The 22,833-nt window shown below is 37.0% G+C and overlaps 1 long non-coding RNA gene across 1 annotated transcript in view; it reads left to right on the plus strand.

Annotated features, from left to right (window-relative positions):
* LOC103102109 (uncharacterized) overlaps window positions 1–19,245 on the plus strand; it is a 128,078-nt gene extending 108,833 nt beyond the window's left edge. Inside the window, exons 4-6 of the long non-coding RNA XR_008913373.1 lie at window positions 14,369–14,524; window positions 18,108–18,297; window positions 18,445–19,245. This is a non-coding gene — a long non-coding RNA (uncharacterized LOC103102109). The remainder of the gene's footprint in view (window positions 1–14,368; window positions 14,525–18,107; window positions 18,298–18,444) is intronic.
* Window positions 19,246–22,833: the final 3,588 nt, after the last annotated feature.

The following is a 22,833-nucleotide window of genomic DNA, read 5'->3' on the forward strand; positions in this document are numbered from 1 at the left end:
CCTTTTTTGGACTTCCGTTTTTGGAGCAGAGGCGGCTCTTCCATGATGTGAGGTTATTTTGTCTAGGCCTCTGGCCTAGGCACATGTTTCTTACTTGTATATTCTTAATCTTTAACCTTTAATAAACCTCTAAAAAATATATATTCCTTGCAGAGAGAAACTAATTTCTACCTGCCTCAGTCTCCCCATCTCCCCTAAATTTTAATCTTTACAGTTATGGCGACCCAGATGGGACTAAGAACTTTCAGTCTTCTGATTTCTTTTCTGATCTTAAATTCAATTTTAATAGCTAGTACCTAGAAAGCGGCCCCGCCGCTTCCTGCCTGCAGCCTGCAGCCCTAATCATCCTCACCTGGTACCTGGTCCCGGCCTTGCCCACCCCCGCAGCCGCTCCTGCTCCTGGCCTCTCACCGGCCCGCTGCCTGCCTATTTCTGTGCCCCAGACCCAGGAGCCCGACCCAGCCGGCTCATCGCCCAGATCCTTGGAGCAGATCGCTCAGGACTCATTGCGACCAGCTGGTAACAGTATTGGCCACGTGGGCGGAGGGGAGAGACCAGAGGGAAAGGAGATTTTCCCTTAGGCTAAGCCTCCACGTGGCTGGGGGTATTGGCCACTGCGGGATCAGAGAGGGGAAAGAGAGAAAAGACTAGAGAGAAGAAACAGACTTTTCAAACAGAAACCTAAAAAGCAATGGGCTGTTTAAAAGGATTTTTGACTCTTCTGGCAATTTCATTGATTTTACCTGCCTGTCTGGGAGCAGACTCAGCCCAAAGATTCAACTTTAACTTTGGGGAGGAAAATGGGTGGCCCAGCGAACTGGAAGCCAGGCCCAGAGATGGGAGGTCTCTAGTTAAAATCTGGCCTCCAATGCTTCCCAGCTATGGGGCCCTGGACGGATCCCTTGAACCCCATAGCCTAGCCCTTACTACTCTACCTTCAGACAATAGACATTTAAATGGATAATTAAAAACAAACAAACAAACAAAAAAAACCCCCAAGGAACTTTGAAGAGACTAAAGGCTATATTCTAAGGCATTTCAAACTCCAATGGTTTATAAACATCTCTGTATTCTATTGCATTGTTTTGTTTAAGGTTTAACTTTGTGATTTTAAGTTCATATATTACTGGATTGAATATTATTCTGTGAACTGAAGGTTGATTGAATTTATTTTGAATGTACTGAGTTTTAAAATTCTGTTGTTTTTCCCCTATAACTGTTGAACAAATATTGTTGTGAATAAGCCCATATATGAAAAAACAGCTTTTTTCTATTTTGCTGAGGATAGATGGACTTCAGAACTGGTGATAATTGTATTAACAACCTTTGGAATTTTAATGTGCTAAATGCCTCAAATGATTTGATTTTAAGGGTTTTTTAAATATGATTTTTGGAATTTTTTTTAACAATCTGGTTATTTTTGCCTGCCCCTACCACGAGGTAAGGCCCATTAGCTGAAGTGAAATGTATTTTATAAACCCCAACCTTCCCACATGTGAATGGAAGTTGGGCAGTTAATTTCAGGGCATTTGTACCCTTAAAAAGCCTCCAAAAGGAGCACCCCTTTATTTATGCTCTTTAGCTCACTATTTTACTTCTACCAGAATGATATATAGATTTCTTGATTATGTTCTTAACCCAAGATGAGTTTTACTTTGTTTTAAAATATGTTTAAATACCAAGGTTGAAGGATTGCTCTGTTTGTAAAAATTGTGACAAATGTCCATCAATTCATAGGTTTTAAAAATGTCATACAGCAACTTATGTGAAATATGAAAGTGTGTTTGTTTGCTATTGTAATTAATTGGGCTATTGAGAATTTTGGGGATTTTGATATCTACATATTTGTACTACTGTATTTTTAAAAATGAAAAATTGTTAACCTTGTTCAATTCATTTGCCTTCTACTCACAGTGATCATGGCCAGATACAAAGAGGAAATGGATCTCATTTTTTGTGAGAAAGCCTTGTATTTTCTGGTGTCTTTTTAATATCTCTTGCCAATTGATTCATATACCTCATACCTCAGCCATGCATCCCTAACTGATTCTGAATCTTTCAATCACCCACAACACGGGGGAATGTAAAAAAAAAAATCATTATTTAAATTGCAAGTTTAAATTCCTTTTGAGAAGAATTTTAGGTAAAGAAGATGCTACCTCTCTGAATCCAGAACTGAACTGTTGGAGAAGCCACCATGAAGAAGCCTCCAGACCACAAGTTGCACAAAATTGAACTTTGGGTGTGGTTGATTGAACATTTATTTGTATGTATACTTTTATGCCAAAGGGGACTGCCCCCTAACGGCTTTTTGTCAATGTGTTCAGAAATTATTGGTTTTATTCTTTTTTCTCTTATCCTCACACTATTGTAATCTTTTAAGTTTATTATGTTTTTATGATCCTTTTGGGGAAAAATTAATTTTTCCACAAATGATCACACGGGGGGATGTAAAAAATAGACTCGAATACAGGACTACAATCCCCATGAGCCTTTGCTCCACTTCCCCAGAATGCCTTGTAATCTCACCTGGGCCGAGATCGAGAAGATATTTAAGCAAAGGCTTTTGAAGGGCTCGGCCCTTTTTTGGACTTCCGTTTTTGGAGCAGAGGCGGCTCTTCCATGATGTGAGGTTATTTTGTCTAGGCCTCTGGCCTAAGCACATGTTTCTTACTTGTATATTCTTAATCTTTAACCTTTAATAAACCTCTAAAAAATATATATTCCTTGCAGAGAGAAACTAATTTCTACCTGCCTCAGTCTCCCCATCTCCCCTAAATTTTAATCTTTACATCACATATTAAATGTCTGAGGCCAAATTTCAAGTCAGAGCTTCCTGATTCAAGGTCTAGCACTCTGGGTATTTATTGTGCCATAATTCCTCTAGTAAACAAAATTCTTGAGTGGAGGGATTGTTTGATTTTTCTAGAAAAGAGAGAGCAGAGGAGAGGAGAGAGGAAGGGAGAAGATGGTGATACTGTAGTAGAGTGAAAGACTCAATAGCTTATCTTAGGGTAGTCGCTTATGTCTTTTATCATCTCTGGGTATCATTTTCCTTATTTCTAAAAATAATAATTTTGGATTTGTATGACCTCTAAATTCCCTTCCAGATCATGATTGTATGAATTGACTGAGATCTGGTGATTTGGTAGATGTGAGGGTTAAGTTAAAGGATAGAATAAAAGCTAACAATGAAGTTGTGGGCATAGCAAAATTATCAAGAAGAGAACTCTATAGTTTCTGTATTATTGGCAGTATGATACGGGAGAAGGAATGCAAAACTAGAATATGGAAACCCTAAGTACAAAACTAGCAAGTCATTCCCTTCCTGTACAGCCTGAGTTTCCCTATCTATAAAATGTAGACAATAATTCTTGTCCTGCCAGCCTCTCAGAATTACAATAAAATGAATTGGGAACTGCATTGTACCAGTCAATTGAAAATTATAATTATAGGTATCCCAGAAAAGCCACCCCCCCACTGAGCCTTTTATATACCAAATGCCATCAGTGCTTTTTAGTATCAAAAGTGGTATGGAACCCACCTAAAAACTTTTTGATAAAACCATCCAGCAAGCTGTGTGTATTTGAGAAAAATATTTCACCTCTTTTGGCCTCAGTTTATTCATCTGTAAAATCAGATATTCAGCATATAAAAGTGAAAAGAGTACTGGAATGGGAATCAGAGTACTTAAGGTCAAATTGCAGCTTGTTAACTTATTCTTTCTTTGATTATAGTCAAGTTACTTATCTTCTCTGAAATCCAGTTACTTTGTCTGTAAAAAAGATTTTAGGGTGGATGATCCACAAGTTTTCTTCCAGCTCTAGATCTGATGGTTCCTGTAAAATGAGGGAATAGGACTAGAGGACTTTTGAGATCTCTTCCAATTTAAATCTTTAACCCAATGATTCTAACATCTGTAAAGTTTCAGTTATAATATCCTATGACTTTATTAAGTAAGAAAACAGATCCAATTCCTGCTTCTCCCTAAGCATGCACATATGGATGTGTACTGGGAAAATAAACGAGAGAAAGGAGAAATTGGGGATTATGGAATAACTCTCTACTACAGCAAAAGAGTCAAATACCTGGAAAGCCAGATATGGTACCCAAACCGGTTTAAAATATAATTGGGTATCATTTAACAAAATAAATAAAAACACAATGCAACACAAATAATGTTAATTTGTGGTTTTCTAAATTAATATGAAACTCATAGGGATTGTTTCTATTTGAGTAGTAGTTGTGACAACAGGATGTCTAAAAGTGACATGCATGCCTGTATCCACAAATACATACAGAAATACCTCCACAGAATGATAGATCCAGAGCTGGGAAGCCATCTTATCTTACCCCCTCTTCCCATAAAGGAGCCTCAGAGAGATTAAGTGATCTCTCCAAGGTTCCAAAGACAGAAATTCAGATGCAGAACCTCCAAATTTAATATCATTATCTATGAAGTAGTATAGCACTTGGCTATTTATGTGTTATCTTTCCCTCTTGTTGCATTATGGGACAACTTCCTTTTCTAATTATATATCTCCTCGATGATACATTTTCTGTATATATCATTATAGGAAGATACTCTAGCCTTTTGAGTTCTCTCCATCATCCACTGGTTACCCACAGTTCTAATCCTTTAAAGACTGGCAAGTTCCAAGGTAGGCAGCCTTACAACAAAACCAGAAGAATACAGGCATTTTTTTAATAGAGATTGTGTGAGGTTTAGGTAATAACTTGAGAACATTGACAACAGGTTGCAATTTCATAAATTCAATACCCTCTCTTCTTCTGTCTGGGTTCAATTTATTGTCTATCTGCAGTGTCTGTCCCAAAGTGTATATGTACAAATATACATGTAAAATATGTGTGTATAGGCATGTATATGAAATATAGCTATATGTACACTTAGGTAAAATAATTATTATCATCATTAGTATTAATATTATATCCATTATGTACCAGGCAACATGCTTAGCATATTAAAAATATCTCATTTCATCCTTACAACAACCCTGGGAAATAGATGCTACTCTTATCATCCATGTTTTATAGATGAGGGCTGCTAGGTGGTGTCATGAATAGAGTGTATGAATTTTAAAACTATTCCACCCTAATTAGACCATTCTTTAGAAGATCTGATTTAGCTATTTTCTGATCAATAACAATAGAGATACTTGGAATAACAGAATCAGTTCTTGGAAACTCTACATTCTTCACCCTTCTTAGTTTAACAAGATTAGGAAGGTCTGCATCAAACTCAAGATTTAATTATCTGAGAAAATGGTCTTCAACACAGACATGTGCAAAAAAAGGACAGATATCTGGGCTGTCCTAAGTCAAGCTTGAGCCACCATTGGCACATGTGAGACGCAGGAGGTAAGGTAGAGAACAGCCTCCAGAGTTCTCATGACTTCCTGTGGAGAGGGCTAGATGCCAGTTCAATCCTGGAGCTCAAGCTTGGAGGAACCCCACAGATAGCTTTCCTTCAGATCAGTCACATGAGTGACAAGTACTGACTCCCTTCTCTGCCTTGGCTCTCCAGGGCCTTAAACTCCTGCTTTGGCTCAGCCTGAGCCAGAGTGGTTTTGAGTTAAGCTCCTTTCCTTCTCTCCCTCTAATATTTTCTTCCTCCTGTTGTAATTAAATCACCATAAAATTTCCAGCTGAGTTTGAGAAAATAGCTAAATCAGATCTTCTAAAGAATGGTCTGATTATATAAATAAAATCCTTGGCAACCAAATATAATTATTACATTCAGTCTCAACCATAATTTTAACCCTTACAAATGTCAGGTCTAGAGTCAAGAAGACTCATCTCCCTAAGTTCAAATCTGGTCTCAGACACTCACTCACTGTGTCATTTCACCCTATTTGACTCAGTTTCCTCACCTATAAAGTGAGCTGGAGAAAAAAATGGCAAACAATTATAGTATCTTCATCAAGAAAACCCCAAATGGGGTCACAAAGATTTGGACAAGACTGTCAATATCTAAGCAATAAATTTTATAGATAATCAAACTGAGGCTGAGATTAAGTGACTTACCCAAGGTCATAGAGTTGGCATCTAAGACCACATTTGAACTCAAGTCTTCCAGATTCCAGGCCTAATGCCCTATCCACTGAGCCACCTCACTGGAGGTAAAGAGGGAAGCAGTGGTGAAGGCAGTTACAACTTAATATCTTAGGAAGTAATCTAGATCAATCTAGCTTCCCCAGGGTCACATAGCCAATATATGTCAGAAACAAGACTTGAGCAAAGATCTTGCTGATTGAGAAATCAATGTTCCAAAAAACAAAAGATGAAGCAGCCTTATGTAGGTCACAGAACTAAGTCCAGAATGGAAGAGAATAGGTGGATTGGATTACATTTGAGAAACTGTGCACTGTTATCAGTTATTCCAAATTTTTTACCTAAAAACTCCACAAAATTCATATTTTTAAATAGCGATATTATCTGGGTATACTATTTGATTGGAAATCATGGAATAGCACAATTATATCATTATCATTGTTATAGCACTTACTGTGAGCCAGGCACTGTGCTAATCACTTAATTATTATCTCATTTGATCCTCACAACAACTCTGGAAGAGGTATTATTAATTTCCTCATTTTACAAATAATAACTCACACTTATATAATAGTTACTGTGTGTTAGGCACTGTGCTAAGCTCTAAACAATTATTATCCCATCTTCATTCCATCCCATCCCAATATTCTTAACAAATCTTATGTCCTCACAATAAGTCTGGGAGATAAGTGCTATTACTATTCCCATTTTATGGATAAGGAAACTCAGGTAAACAGAGGTTAAGTGACTTGCCCTAGGCCACACAACTAGTAGGCATCTAGGGCAGTGATGGTGAACCTATAGCATGGGTGCCAAAGATGGCATGCAAAGCACTCTCTGTGAGCATGAGAGCCACCCCCCCCCCCAGTGTTTATCACTAGGAAGGCAGAGGGACTCAGGCAGAACAGCTCCCTTCCTCCTCTCTACCATGCCTGATGACATTTTTTCACATCACCCACCCCTCTACCCAGCAGCCCAATGGGAATATATAAGGGGTAAGGTGGGTGGCTCACAGGTGGCAGAGCTGGAGGGGAGCACTCAAGCTATTCCCCTCCCCCTCTTCACCTGCGCTGAGGACATTTCTCTTATTACCTGCCCCTACACCCAGCAACTCAATTGTGGTGCTTCCTTCCTCCCATGTCTAGGGGGTAGGGGTGTGGGAGGAAAAGTAGTGAAGGGGAGGGTCACTGCCTTTGGTTTCTGGCAAAGGGGCAGGGGGGGGGATGATTGTGGTATTTAGTCTCAAAAAGGTTCACCATCACTGATCCAGGGCTGGATTTTAAATTAGATCACAGCACCTAGCTTGAAGACTAGCAGTGTGTGTGTGTGTGTGTGTGTGTGTGTGTGTGTGTGTGTGTGTGTGTGTGTATGTGTGTGTCTGCATATGTGTATTAATGAAAGGGAGTATAACTTGAAGAGTTAGAGATTTGCCCAGGGCATTGTGAGATGAAGTGACTTTTCCATGGTCTCACAGGCAGTATGCGACAGAGACAGCATTTAAATCCAGCTCTTCCTGTCTCTGAGACTGGCATTCTTTCCACAACACCTTGTTGTCAGTCCAAAATATATGTGGTAAAAACAGATGGCTTTTACTTAATGCTTCAGGGCTTGCAAGGTACTTCATATGTACTATCTCCATTGAGCTTCACAATAACCCAAAGATTTAGGGACTACTGGTATAATCATCTCCATTTTGCAAATGAAAAAACTGAAGTTCAGAGTCCAAGTGATTTGCCTTGGGTCACCCAGCTAATAAGTGTCAGAAATGAGATTTGAGGTCTTCCTGATATCAGGTTCCAAATTCTTTCCACCACTGATGGAGCAGCTCAACAGACAGTCCAACCAATTATTGATCACATTTGATGACATACAAATATATCTATATCTATCTATATATGTCTTTATATATACATAATATATGGATTTAGAATCAGGCATAATTAGATATAATTCCTTAGTAGCCCTTACTGTTTGTCTTATGTCTCATCGGAGATTTACAGAATGAATTAAACCAACCTAACCCATACTTTACGCTAACAAATCAGAGTACAGCATGGTAACTTCTAAGGAGTGGAAAGAACTTGGCTGGAGCAAGTGACCTTCTGCTGTGAAGGCGTTCCATGCCAGCAGATTCCTGAGTGGCAGTGACAGATTCCGTAATAGGAAAGCCTGTAGTGGTCCTGTACTCTTATGTCGATGCTAACTACCTAATTTATTTAGTGCATTGGTGCAGAGGGAAGGAACTAGAGCAAGGATAGAGAAAATGGGGATTAAAAATGCAAATACGTGATTACTTTTAATGACCTTATTACTTGACATCAAATCTGTTTGTATTGACAAATAAGTATGCAAATGTTTATGTCAACATTCACTTCATTAAAATAGCAAATGGTGGAAGTTAATATTATTGCAGCATTGAAATCTTGAGTAGTTTTGATTACAGAGCAATAAACCACTGATGAGCATCATTACATACCAATCATACAAAAATGAGCCACCGAAGGCCAAATTTCCAAATGTGGGAACAACGAGTACATCCACAAAAACACAGTGACTCACACTCAGCCCAAGCTAGAAATGTTACCAGTATTCACAGATACATTGACTCCAGGCAAAATCTAGGGAACCGTTGGACAAAGAAGCCTTTGGCCATCCTATTTAATGACTTCAAAGAGTATTTGCTATGCCTCTGTAGGCTTCTCTCCCCTCTTTTAGATTGGGGGGGCATACCCCATGATTTTTTATCTTAGAGGAAAAACATCTTCAAAATCACAATTTTTCAAAAATAAGCAAGCCCAAATCTGTATGTTTATCCTTGTAGAGATTACCATGGTAAACAGTTGGATTGAGTATTCCTCAAGGACCCCAGCACTCCTGCTGAATTCTTTACTTCTAATACGTCTCAGGTTTTGTATTTGTGATATATGCTTCACCATGCAAATCTTAACAAGAAGATTCAATCAACTAGAAAGATGAGTTGGGTAGATATAAGGAGCTTCACATACAAAAACAAGTTGACAAATTTTTCAGAGTCCAAACTATTTCATACTTCGGAAAATTGTCTTTTTTTTCCCTCCCTTCCTTCCTTCCTTCATTCCTTCATTCTTTCCTTCCCTCCTTCCTTCCTTCCCTCCCTCCCTCCCTCTCTCCTTCCCTCCCTCTCTCCTTCCCTCCCTTCCTTCCTTCCTTCTCTTTCTTTCTTTTTTTAGTTTTTAAAACATTGTTTTATTTGGTCGTTTTCATACATTATTCATTGGAAACAGATCATTTTCTTTTCCTCACCCCCCCTTCCCTAGCCGAGGCATGATTCGTCTGGGTATCATATGTGTCCTTGCTCTGAAGCCATTTCCTTGTTGTTGGTATTTGCATTAGAGTGTCCATTTAGAGTCTCTCCTCGATCATGTCCCCTAAACCTCTGTAATCAAGCAGTTGCTATTCCTCGGTGTTTTTACTCCCTCAGTTTGTCCTCTGCTTCAGGATAGTTTTGTTTGTTTGTTTTTTCTCATAGATCACTGCAGATTGTTCTAGTCTAGTCTAGTAGTAGTCTCTCGGTACCGAGGATGACGATTGTCTTTGTGCATTTTTGTGCACAAAGACACTTGTGCATGAAGATTTAAACGGAAAAGTCGGTTCACAGAGACAGTCCCACTCTCAGCATTGGAAGCCTGGGTCCAGTGGCACGAAAAGTCGCTACACCTGGAGACTTCCTCAGCTGCATTGAATGGCTGTATTGTCTTTTGTGTTCCAACATGCCCTGAGCACTCCACAGTGCCTTGCTGTATCACCATCTCAGTTGTTGAACCTTCTTGTTGGTCTCTTCCCCCTGTTCCCCCGAAACAGTCTTCACATGCTGGGTGAGCAAAGCCCTGGTTCACCAGGGGTGGCTACCCTCACAAGGTTTAGCAGATTTTTCAGGGACATTGTAAAGCCATTACTAGAGAAGTCCATTACGTTCTCTTGTACCACAATGTGTCAGTCTCTGTGTACAATGTTTTCCTGGTTCCTCTCCTTTCGCTCTGCATCACTTCCTGGAGGTTGTTCCAATCTCCATGGAATTCCTCCACCTTATTATTTATTCCTTTTGGCATAATAGTATTCCATCACCAACATATACCACAATTTGTTCAGCCATTCCCAAATTGAAGGCCATCCCCTCATTTTCCAATTTTTGGCCACCACAAAGATTGCAGCTATGAATATTCTTGTACAAGTCTTTTTCCTTATTATCTCTATGGGGTACAAACCCAGCAGTGCTATGGCTGGATCAAAGGGCAGATAGTCTTTTATCGTCCTTTGGGCATAGTTCCCAATTACCCTCCAGAATGGTTGGATCAATTCACAACTCCACCAGCAATGAATTAGTGTCCCTACTTTGCCACATCCCCTCCAGCATTCACTACTTTCCTTTGCTGTCATGTTGGTCAATCTGCTAGGTGTGAGGTGATACCTCAGAGTTGTTTTGATATGCATCTCTCTGATTATAAGAGATTTAGAACACTTTTTCATGTGCTTATTAATAGTCTTGATTTCTTTAACTGAAAATTGCCTATTCATGTCCCTTGCCCATTTTTCAACTGGAGAATGGCTTGATTTTTTGTACAACTGGTTTAGCTCTTTATAGATTTGAGTAATTAGAACTTTGTCAGAGGTTTTTGTTATGAATATTGTTTCCCAATTTGTTGCTTTCCTTCTAATTTTAGTTACATTGGTTTTGTTTGTACAAAACCTTTTTAATTTGATGTAGTCAAAATTATTTATTTTGCATTTTGTGATTCTTTCTAAGTCTTGCTTGGTTTTAAAATCTGTCCCTTCCCAAAGGTCTGACATGTATACTATTCTGTGTTCACCTAATTTACTTATAGTTTCCTTCTTTATATTCAAGTCATTCACCCATTCTGAGTTTATCTTGGTGTAGGGTGTGAGGTGTTGATCCAAACCTAATCTCTCCCACACTGTCTTCCAATTTTCCCAGCAGTTTTTATCAAATACTGGATTTTTGTCCCAAAAGCTGGGGTCTTTGGGTTTGTCATAGACTGTCTTGCTGAGGTCATTTACCCCAAGTCTATTCCACTGATCCTCCTTTCTGTCTCTTAGCCAGTACCAAATTGTTTTGATGACCACTACTTTGTAATATATTTTGAGATCTGGGACTGCAAGGCCACCTTCCTTTGTATTTTTTTTCATTATTTCCCTGGAACACTTGATCCTTTATTCTTCCAAATGAACTTTGTTATGGTTTTCTCTAATTCAGTAAAATAGTTTTTTTGGTAGTTCAATGGGTATGGCACTAAATAGATAGATAAGTTTCGGTAGGATGGTCATTTTTATTATGTTAGCTCATCCCACCCATGAGCAATCAATGTTTTTCCAATTGTTTAGATCTAGTTTTAATTGTGTGGAGAGTGTTTTGTAGTTGTGTTCATATAGTCCCTGTGTTTGTCTCGGCAGATAGATTCCTAAGTATTTTATATTGTCTCGGGTGACTTTAAATGGAATTTCTCTTTCTAATTCTTGCTGCTGAACTTGGTTGGAGATATATAGAAATGCTGATGACTTATGTGGGTTTATTTTGTATCCTTCAACTTTGCTAAAGTTGTTGATTATTTCAATTAGCTTTTTGGTTGATTCCCTAGGATTCTTTAAGTAAATCATCATATCATCCGCAAAGAGTGACAGCTTGGTCTCCTCATTGCCAATTTTAATACCTTCAATTTCTTTTTCTTCTTGAATTGCTACTGCTAGTGTTTCTAGTACAATATTAAATAATAAAGGTGATAATAGGCATCCTTGTTTGAATCCTGATCTTATTGGGAAGGCTTTAGAGTTTTTCCCCATTGCAGATGATATTAGCTGATGGTTTTAGATATATACTGTTTATTATTTTTAGGAAGGGCCCTGCTATTCCTATACTTTGTAGTGTTTTCAATAGGAATGGGTTTTGTATTTTGTCAAAGGCTTTTTCTGCATCTATTGAGATAATCATGTGATTTTTGTTGGTTTGCTTGTTTATATGGTCAATTATGTGGATGGTTTTCCTAATATTGAACCATCCTTGCATTCCTGGTATGAATCCTACCTGTTCGTAGTGGATAACCCTTGTGATGACTTGCTGGAGTCTTTTTGCTAGTATCCTATTTAAGATTTTTGCATCTATATTCATTAGGGAGATTGGTCTATAGTTTTCTTTCTCTGTTTTTAACCTGCCTGGCTTTGGGATCAGTACCATGCTTGTGTTGTAAAAAGAATTTGGTAGAACCCCTTCTTGGCTTATTCTGTCAAATAGTTTGTATAGTATTGGGGTTAGCTGTTCTTTGAATGTTTGATAGAATTCATTTGTGAATCCATCAGGACCTGGGGATTTTTTCTTAGGGAGTTCTTTGATAGCCTGTTGGATTTCTGTTTCTGATATGGGATTATTTGAGAAATCTATTTCTTCTTCTGTTAATCTAAGCCATTTATATTTTTGTAAGTGTTTGTCCATATCACTTAGATTGCCATATTTTTGCCATATAATTGGGCATAGTCGTTTTTAATGATTGCCTTGATTTCCTCTTCATGAGGTCTCCCTTTTCATCTTGGATACTGTCAATTTGGTTTTTTTCTTTCCTTTTTTTAATTAGACTGACTAGTACTTTGTCAATTGTATTTGTTTTTTCAAAGTACCAGCTTCTAGTCTTATTAATTAAATCAATAGTTCTTTGACTTTCAATTTTATTGATTTCTCCTTTGATTTTTTTAGGATCTCTAATTTAGTCTTCATCTGAGAATTTTTAATTTGTTCACTCTCTAGTTTTTTTTTTTAATTTGCATGCCCAATTCATTGACCTCTGCCCTTCTTAATTTGTTTATATATGAACTCAAGGTTATAAATTTCCCCCTGAGTACTGCTCTGGCTGCATCCCATAGGTTTTGAAAGGATGTCTCACCATTGTCATTTTCTTCAATGAAGTTATTGTTTCTACAACTTGTTCTTTAACTAGCTGGTTTTGGAGAATCATATTGTTTAATTTCCAATTAATTTTTTATTTATCTCTCTTACTTTTTATTTATCTCTCTTACTAATTATTATTTTTATTGCATTGTGGTCTGAGAAGGTTGCATTTATTATTTCTGCCCTTTTGTACTTGTTGGCAATGATTTTGTGCCCTAGTACATGGTCAATTTTTGTGAATGTACTATGTGCTGCTGAAAAGAAGGTGTATTCCTTTTTGTCCCTATTTATTTTTCTCCATATGTCTACTAACTCTAATTTTTCTAAGATTTCATTTGCATCTCTCACCTCTTTCTTATTTATTTTTTGATTTGATTTATCTAGTTCGGATAGGGGAAGGTTCAGATCCCCCACTAGTATAGTTTTTCTATCTATTTCATCCTTGAGCTCCTCTAGTTTCTGCTTTAAAAATTTGGATGCTCTGCCATTTGGTGCATACATATTGAGTACAGATATTTCCTCATTGTCTATACTGCCTTTTATCAGGATGTAATTACCTTCCCTATCTCTTTTAACTAGATTTATTTTTACTTTGGCTTTGTCCGATATCATGATTGCTACTACTGTCTTCTTTTTATCATTTGATGCCCAATAGATTTAGCTCCATCCTCTTACTTTCACCCTATGCGTATCTACCTTCCTCATGTGTGTTTCTTGCAGACAGCATATGGTAGGGTTTGGGATTCTAATCCACTCTGCTATTCGCTTGCTTTTTATGTGTGAGTTCATTCCATTCACATTCAGAGTTATGATTACTAGTTGTGTATTACCCAGCATTTTGATTTCTACTTTCCTTCTACACCAATGTTTGTTTATAGTCAGTCCCCCTAGTCCCCCCCCCATTTCACTTCCCTTACTACCCCCTCCCTTTTTGTTCCCTCCCTTATTTTCCCCTGTAGTCTTTTTAAAATTCCCCCCACCCACCCTTTCCCTCCCTTGTTCTGCTTCCCTCCCTACCAGTCCGTTTTTTACCCTTCTACTCCCCTATAGGGTGCAAATCTATTCTCTTCCCCAATGGATTGGATTGTTCTTCCCTCTTTGGGTCAGTTTCAAAGTACGTAAGAGTTGAGTATTTCCTATCTCCAACCTCTTTACCCTTTCAGTGTATCGATGTTCTCGCCCCTCCCACCATGAGCTTCTTTGTGACATATAAATTTACCCCCATTTGTTTCTTTTCCCATTTCTTTTAGTCATAACCTCTTTTTTTAGCTCGTCATGTATATATATACACATACACATGTATATGTATTTATGCATGCATATATCTATATACCTATTTATGTCTTGTCCTTTCATCCTATACAGTTTGTCATTGTTCCCTCTGAGTGTCCTCCCTGGGCTCTGAGGGCTCCTGATGGGATTATGTTCAGCTGGTTTGGGCCAAATGAGCCCTGAAGCAAAAAACCTCCTCCTCCACAATCTGTGTTGAATACCCAGAGACTGGCCCAGGTTGCTTTCAAGGTAAGCCCTTCTGAGTAACCCCTTTGCCGGTCCTGAGGTTTCTGTCTTTTCAGAAGTTCTGAGGGCTCCTGATGGGATTGGGTTCAGCTGGTGCCCTAAAGCTGGAAACTCCCTTGAGACTCAAATGGAAGGACCCAGCCAAGGGGCTACAGGCTTCCCCCTTCTCTCTATGTTTCCCTGCCATCTGTGTTGGGAGCCCCAGAAACTGGCTCAGGTTGCTTTCAAGGTGAGTCCTTCAGAATAGCCAGCCCTGAGGCCCTTTTGCCAGCCCTGAGGTTCCCGCTGCTGCTGTGGGCTCAGCACTCTGGGTTGGGGGGGATGGGTCCTGGGACCTTCCATCTGCCTACCCCTTAGATCCAAGTGATCTAGGGTTTTGGCTTTTGGTGGGGGGCCGTACCTTTTGATCCAGGTCCAGGAGGAGGGTTCCCCAGGTCTGTCCTGTTGTTCAGTTTGAATTTTGGTGTCCTGGGAGCATTCAGTTTGTGACTGGTAAGGAAGGGTTTTCAGAGGTCTGAACTTTCACTGCCTCTAAGCCACCATCTTGACCGGAAGTCCCTCTTTCTTTCTTTCTTTTTGCTTTTTCTCCCATTTTACAGAAGTTCTTTTTTTTCTAAAAGTTTAATAAAGACTGGAAAAGATAGAAAGTTTCTATTTAATATTCCTATAGCAATAGCTAGCATTTGTAAAGAATCTATAGTCTCTGTGGTAAGCATTTTACAAATAATAACTAACTTGATTCTCACAACTAGCCTGGGATGTTGGTGTTACTATTAGCATCCCCATTTTATGGTGGAAGAAACTGAGGCAAACAGATTAAGTGATTTAGCAAAGGACTAACCATTTATTTGACATAAGATATGAACTCAGGTTTTCCTAATTACATTCCCAGAACTCTATGTACTGTACCACTTAGCTCTTTCTGAATATTTAAATGAATTTCAAACCAAGGTGTAAATCTCCATTTAGGTTTTTATTTCTGACACAGAATATTCTATCAATAAGGGGCTTAATGTGAATTGGACTGTGCTAAAGCAAGACAGTCTTAGAAGAGATTCTTATAGCAACTAGGCAAATCAACTAAATGATCTGTAAGATTTTAAGTGCTCTGGAAGCTTTTTCTGGGGATTGTTCTACTGGTAAGAATTTATGATCCTTCAACTAATCACACTCAAATGTATAACGTGTCCCCCAAATCTAAGTGATTACAGCTTTAATAGCTTAAATAGATTTTTCAAAAAGCTCTATTACCTTTAAAAAATGTTTATCTTCCATCTTAGAATCAAAACTAAGTATTGGTTCCAAGGCAAAAGAGTGGTAAGGCAAAGAAATGGGGGTTAAGTGACTTGCCCAGGGTCTACAGCTAGGATGTGCCTGAGGCTATATTTGAGCCCAACACCTCCCATCTTTAGATCAGCCTCTCTTATCCACAGAGCCATCTCCCTGCCCCTGTTTACTTTTAGTAGCATAAAATTATAATAAGACTTTTAGAAGATCTTGTATTTATCAAATATCTCATATGAGCCATGCACTGACAGGTATTGAGGATACAAAGTAAAAATTCCTGCCCTCAAGGAGCTTACATTCTATTAAAGCTACCTATTCCATTATTAGAAAGTTTACATATTCCACTTTTCCAAAAACTTCATAAACCCACTAATGTCAATAATCTTTCCAACAATGCAAGATGCCAACTGACAATCCCACTCATTCAGTATAACTTTTATGTGTATGAAAGTTCTTATAGGGAGATGACATCTACTTAATTACATATTCATAGAATCATAGAATTTAAGAGCTGGGAGAAATGTCAGGAACCACCTATTCTAATCCAAATTTGAAAAAGTTCTATAGGCATTACCATTCCATGTATCCTGCCAGCTCTACCCTGACACTCTTAATATCTTTCTTTTCAGTTTCATTCTCTGTCTCTGTCTCTGTCTCTGTCTCTGTCTCTCTCTCTCTCCTTACCCCCTCTTCCTCTCTGCCTCTCTTTATTTCTCCTTTTTCTCTCAAACCAAACTCATATGAATTTATTATATATTATAAACATTATATATAAACATAAATGCATGTTCTATATTATATATAAATATAAAATTCCTAATTACATATTATATATACATATATGTAATATTCAATTACATATTTATATAGTCTCCCTTTATAATGTATGCTCTTTTAGAAGAGGCACTGTTTTGTTTAGGTGGGGATTGTGGGATACAGTTACATTTCCTTCTATCCTCAGCCCTTAGCACAGTGTTTGGCTCATAGTAGGTGCTTAGTTAATGTTTATTTTTAAATCAATTTTTATTGACTACTTTTGATTTTTTAATAAGCTTGATTTCCCTCCATATCCATAGCCCTACAAAAGAATGATCTATAGAAGAAATAATATATAACATTGAAGAAAAGAAAACAAATTTAGAAAAAATAGAAAAGGAAAAAAAGAAATTATAAAGTAAATGAGAATCAACCTGACTAATACACTAAAAATGTATATTTTTGTGGTCCTTCTGGATCTCCCACCTCTGCAAAGGAAAGGGAAGGAAGTTCCTCACTTTGCTTCTTTTGAGCCATGTGTCTTCATTATCATTTAACAATATTTACTTTTGATTATTTGGGGCACATGTTCGTTTCATTTACTTTGTTGTGGTATGATTTTCTTGGATCTACTAACTTCTATTTACCTCAGTTCACAGATGCATTTCCATGCTTCTCTGTTTTCATCACATTCATTCTTTCTTATAACATAGTAATATTCTATTATATTAATTTATCAAAATTTATTTAGTCATTCCTAAATCAATGGGCACCTACTTTGTTTCTAATTCTTTGCTATTATAAAAAGTGCAATTATAAATATTTTGGCATGTATGGAGGCTTTCTTATAATGTCTTTACTGGATTTTAAGCCTGGTAATAGAATCTCTGAATCAAAGAAATGGTATTGACATTTTAGTCACTTTATTTGTATAACTTCAAATTACTTTCCAAAAATGATGTTAGAGATTCACAACTCTATCAACAACGTACTAGTATGCCTATGTATTCCCACCACCTCACCAGCATTGACTATTGCTAGCTATTTTACATACTATGATCTTTAAAATTAAATTTACATATCAAAATAAAATGACATGAAATATGAAATAAAGTGTTCTTCTATGCCTAATTTCTGCCACTCTGCTTTCCGATTTTCCTGACAGATTTTATCAAATAGGGAATTCTTTTCTAAGTAAGTTATATTTTCCAGTTAATCAAATACTGGGTTATTGAGTCCTATTCTTTCTGATTGTCCTCTGTCTAGACTGTTCCATTTATCTATTTCTTTATTTTTTAAACCAGTTCCAGATGGTTTTGATGACTGTTGTTTTATAACATATTTTGAGGTCTGGAAGTGCTAGTCCCTCTTTATCCCCACCACTTTTCATTATTTCCCTTGATACTCTAGATCTTTTATTTTTCTAAATGAATTTTCTATAAAGTATCCCTTTGATGATTTGATTGGTATAGCATTCAAGCTGTAAATTAGCTTTAGTAGTATTTTCATTTTTACTGTTTAATGGGACTTCGCACATTTCCAGATCACCTATGAGGAGGAACACAAATGAGAGACATCAGGGACCTGCTTCTGGGAGAAGATATTCTACACTCTCAGACCTAGTGGATGGGACCAGCCTCTTTCCACTGACTGTGTAACCAGAACCAGATGCATCTTTAAAAGTATCACACTGGGAAAGTCTTGTTCTCTCCTTCTGGCACCATCTTGATCTGGTAAATGTCTTGTTCATATGCAGCATGGACACCATGCACTAAATTTATTGGGGGGAAAGCTACCCTCCACCTCTCCCTTTAAGCTTGCTGATGACCCCAAGAAATGAGCTTGGAATTGTAATCTTTCTGATTTATACTTTTTTTCAGCTCCAGGTGCAGATAGTGGGCCTAAGACCTGGAAGCTCAAGCCATGAAGACCATTTCTTTAAGGAGCACTTTGTAATTTAATCCATATAATATTTTGTGTATTTTTGTAGGTTGGTTGTCAAATACTTCATGCATTTTGGAGTTATTTTAGAATGGAATTTCCCTGTCTATTATTGCCTCTTGGATTTTATTACAAAGAAATTCTATTGATATTTGAGGGCATGTTTTATATAGTCTCCAATTGAGCAGAAGCTGTTAATTGTCTCAATTATTTTTATGTTGATTTCCACAATTTTCTAGGTAAACCATCATAGATCTGGAAAATAGGGCTAGTTTTATCTCCTATTTACCTCTCTTTATGCCTTTAATTTCTATTGTCTTATTAGAACTATATAGAATAATACTGAGGAGAGTGAGTGTCCTTATTCTACTCCTATACTATTGGAGAAATTTCTATAGTATGTATCCCCATTGTGAATGATGATTACTTTTGGTCTTAGAGAGATATTTTTTATAATAGTAAAAATGATCTCTCTCCCTATAATTTAAAGGAAATTTTAGCATAAAAGCGAACAGTATTTTATACAGTTTCTTCCTCCCTCAACCACATCTATTGAAATAATAATACAGCTTTGGATGTTTTTGTTTTTCATGTAATTATATTATTTTCCTAATAAATAATAATGCATACCTCACATGAATCCAATTTGGTCTTGATGAATGATTTCTTGAATGAGGTAGTCATGTTTGACATGACTTAAAAGTTCTGAGTTTATATTTATTAAAATTATTCACCAATAGTTATCCTACTCTTTTCCTTCCTTGGTTTAGTACTAGGATTTCTTAATATTATTTTGTATTGGGACAAATTGTCTCATAAAATGAATATAGTAAATGGTTAGTTCCTTGAAATTTGAAGATAAACTTATGTAATATTGATACTAACTATGCATAATAAGATCTAATAATTGACTTTTTCTTTCTTCTGGGTTTATTATGATTTTGCCTTATTAACTTCATATGACATTTATTTGATTTTCTTCCACCCCTTTTTTGAAATGAGATAGGGTAAATATTTACCAAAATTATTAAACTTTTTAAAATCTTTTTAATTTTATTATTTCATATGAGTTTTTCTAGTTTATTTCTCTTATGACTTTAATATCTCTTTAATTTTTAATATTTTATTCTGAGCTTTCTAATTTTTAAAGTCACATTCAGTTCAGTTTGTTTGTCCTCTTTTTGCTACTTTTTTATAGATATTTGTCAGAATATGATTTTCCCTTGAATAGAATTTTAGCTGCATCCCATATATATTGGTATATTATTTCACAAGATTAATCATACTTTCTATGATTTGTTCTATATTTTTAGAATTTTAATGTTGAATCTCCTTTTAAGTCTATATTTTTTTTGTTTCTACTCCTTTAACTGATACTATTTCTCTGAGTGAAGGCTTATAAAGGAAGTATCTACTATTTCTATGGTTTGACCTTTTTTTTGCAATACTTCTGTGCCATAATATATAGTCAAATTTTGTAAAAACTCTATTTGATGATGAGAAATATTGTTATTTTAGCAGTGCTATTTATAAAACATCAGAAGTTTTTTAGTTCAAATTTTCCTAACACTGTTCTATTCTTTATTTTACCTTTTGTTTATCTTTCTGTTAGACTAATCTAAAACCAAGAGAGGGATATTGAAGTCTCCTGCCACTATTATGTTATCATTTATGCCTTTCTATAGTTCATTTCCTTTTTTTCAAAACCCTTACTATCTATCTTAGAATCAATACTCTGATTTAGTTCCAAGACAGAACAGTAAAGGTTAATCAGTGAGGGTTCAGTGACTTGCCCAGCATCACATAGTAATTCATCTATTTTTACTTCATGTTTACATGTTAAAGAATTTATATTTTAAAGAAGTTTAAAACTGATATTAATTTGATGTCTACTATTCATTTAGTTTTTGTACTTATTCTTTATGTTGTAAATTATTTTTTGCTCAAAGGTGTATGCTGGAAAACATTTAATAAACAACTTTCTCAAGAAAAAAAATGTATGTATACAACACACTTTTCATTTTAATCTGGATTATTAGTATTTTCTAGTATTATTAGTTTTTTCTTAAGTATGGATAATTAACAAAATCATTAATCAAGTCCTGATTTGAAGTATTTGGCAACCTTCTATGTTCAACCCCTCCCTACATGTACTCTGAAATTCTTTTACCATCTTCTAGTCATCAGATATTATGCCCTTGCTTTGTTTGTGTTTGTGTTTAACTCAGCTTTTTGTGATTCCAACCAAAATTATTTATTGCCAGTAAAACCCTTAAGATGTCTGCCTGACTTGTAGTTAATTATGATTAAGGCAGGAGGGGAAGAGATGAGATAAGCATTTATAGTCACATACCAAAGTATTTTCTTATTTGATCTTCACAAAAGGTAAGTTCTATTATTATTCCAATTATACAGATGAAGAAACTAAGGCAAATGGAAATGAAATGATTTGCTCTAGGTCTTACAACTATTAAGTGACTATCTCTGCCAGATATGAATTTAGTTCTTTCTGACAATAAGCTTAGCACTCTCACCCCTGCACCATGTTAAAAGGAAAGGTGGAGAACCCTTGGGATGATGGTTTAAAGGTAGGTCAGATTGTGTTGATGATCTAATCCCCCAAGGGTATTAACTCCCTGTCCCAACAGAGGTCCTTGATCTAATAAGATGATGACACAGGTAAAGCAGGGGTCTATACCAGATTTGGGCACACCACAGGAGTGGAGAATGACAGGTGATTAAGAAAGGTTTGCAGAACCTAATCCTCCTGGGAGACCCTCTGGTACAAACTACTTGCTGGAGGAAGATCAATGGAGGCCAAACCAGGGCTTTGCTTTCCCTGGTTCTGATAGAGATCTTCCTCCAGGACTACACCTCCGCCCATCAACCTCCTTTCTACTAGTATAAAGATCTGACTGCTACTGAATACTCAAACACTATTTATTTGGGATAGAAATAGCTATGATGAGGTTAGGGAATAGGACAAACAAGAGTTCCCTATGCTAAATGCCCAGACTTAAGGTGGGGACTCCAGCTTTGGCCAACAGCCTGGACCAGTCTGGACAACTTATCTTCTTGTTCTCCTACACTGGCTATCCTGAACTAATGTTAAAGTAACAACAAATGTCTTAGCTGACACCGAGGGGGATGTTTCTGTCTTCAGGACTGACTCAGTCTGCCCTCCAGGGCAAAACCCTCTCAGGCAGCTGAATATCCAGTCAGTGCACACAGGTTTTGAGATGACAGAGATCAGGATCAATTCACAGACAATGTGGGCATCGGGTTCAACTGGGAGATGCTCAGGAAAATGGTGGGTTTCAAATCCTGAGATAGGAAAAGGGAGCTACTTTCAACCCAAGGTTCAGAACAGAACTTCTCATCCGTTGGCTCTCTTCCCAGCAGCCTCTGTCTCCAACACTCCAACTGCCCTGTCTGTCACTCTTGCTTCTCCATCATTCCATTTCAACTCTGTGTAAATCAACCACTAGCTGTGGTTCTCTGAGCTCCTTCAATTCTATCCCAGTTTTTCCTCCTTGGCTTCGATTTATTATTAGGAATGGAGTTACAAAATTCCTTTCAAGTTCTTCTTGCTCCCATATTGCCATCTTTGAAAAGCTCAGCAAAAACACTGAAAAAACCTGGAAACCATTTTACTACTTTGTACTCTACCTTTCTATACAACCTTGAGATCTGGTCCTACTGTGTGTTAGCTGTGTTACATTTATCAAAAGCTACAATTTCCCCAAGTTTCTTCATCGTGAAACTGGGAGCAACATTACCAGAACACCTATTAGACACGTAATGACAAGCAAGAGGTAAGCAAAAACAGTAAGTAAACTTAAAGTGCTATACATGTACATACATTAATGTTATTAACAATAGTTAATACATGATGATATAATATGTAGTTAAGAGTGTGAGGTGGATGGATCATTAAGTCATTCTCCCTTCATGCTATTTAAGATGGATTAATTCTCTTTTAGAAAATGAAAAAATACAAGAGAGGTGTATATATATACAGCCAGGAAGTGTCTGAGGCCACATTTGAACACAGGACCTCCCATCTCTCCACCTGGGTCTCAATCCACTGAGCCATCCAGCTGCCCCCTCAAACACTAACTTTGTGACCCTGGGCAAGTCACTTATCTCTGTTTGCCTCAGTTTCCTCATCTATAAAATGAGCTAGAGAAAGAAATGGCAAACTAGTATCTTTGCCAAAAAAAAAAAGAAAAAATAGGTCAAGATTTAAAGAATAGGAATGATTGGAAAAAACTGGGATTCTTCTTTAATTTAGGGAGGAAACGCAAAGAAATAATTTATCTACAAAC

The sequence above is a fragment of the Monodelphis domestica genome, chromosome 7 (assembly GCF_027887165.1).
Source record: "Monodelphis domestica isolate mMonDom1 chromosome 7, mMonDom1.pri, whole genome shotgun sequence".
Lineage (NCBI taxonomy): Eukaryota > Metazoa > Chordata > Mammalia > Didelphimorphia > Didelphidae > Monodelphis > Monodelphis domestica.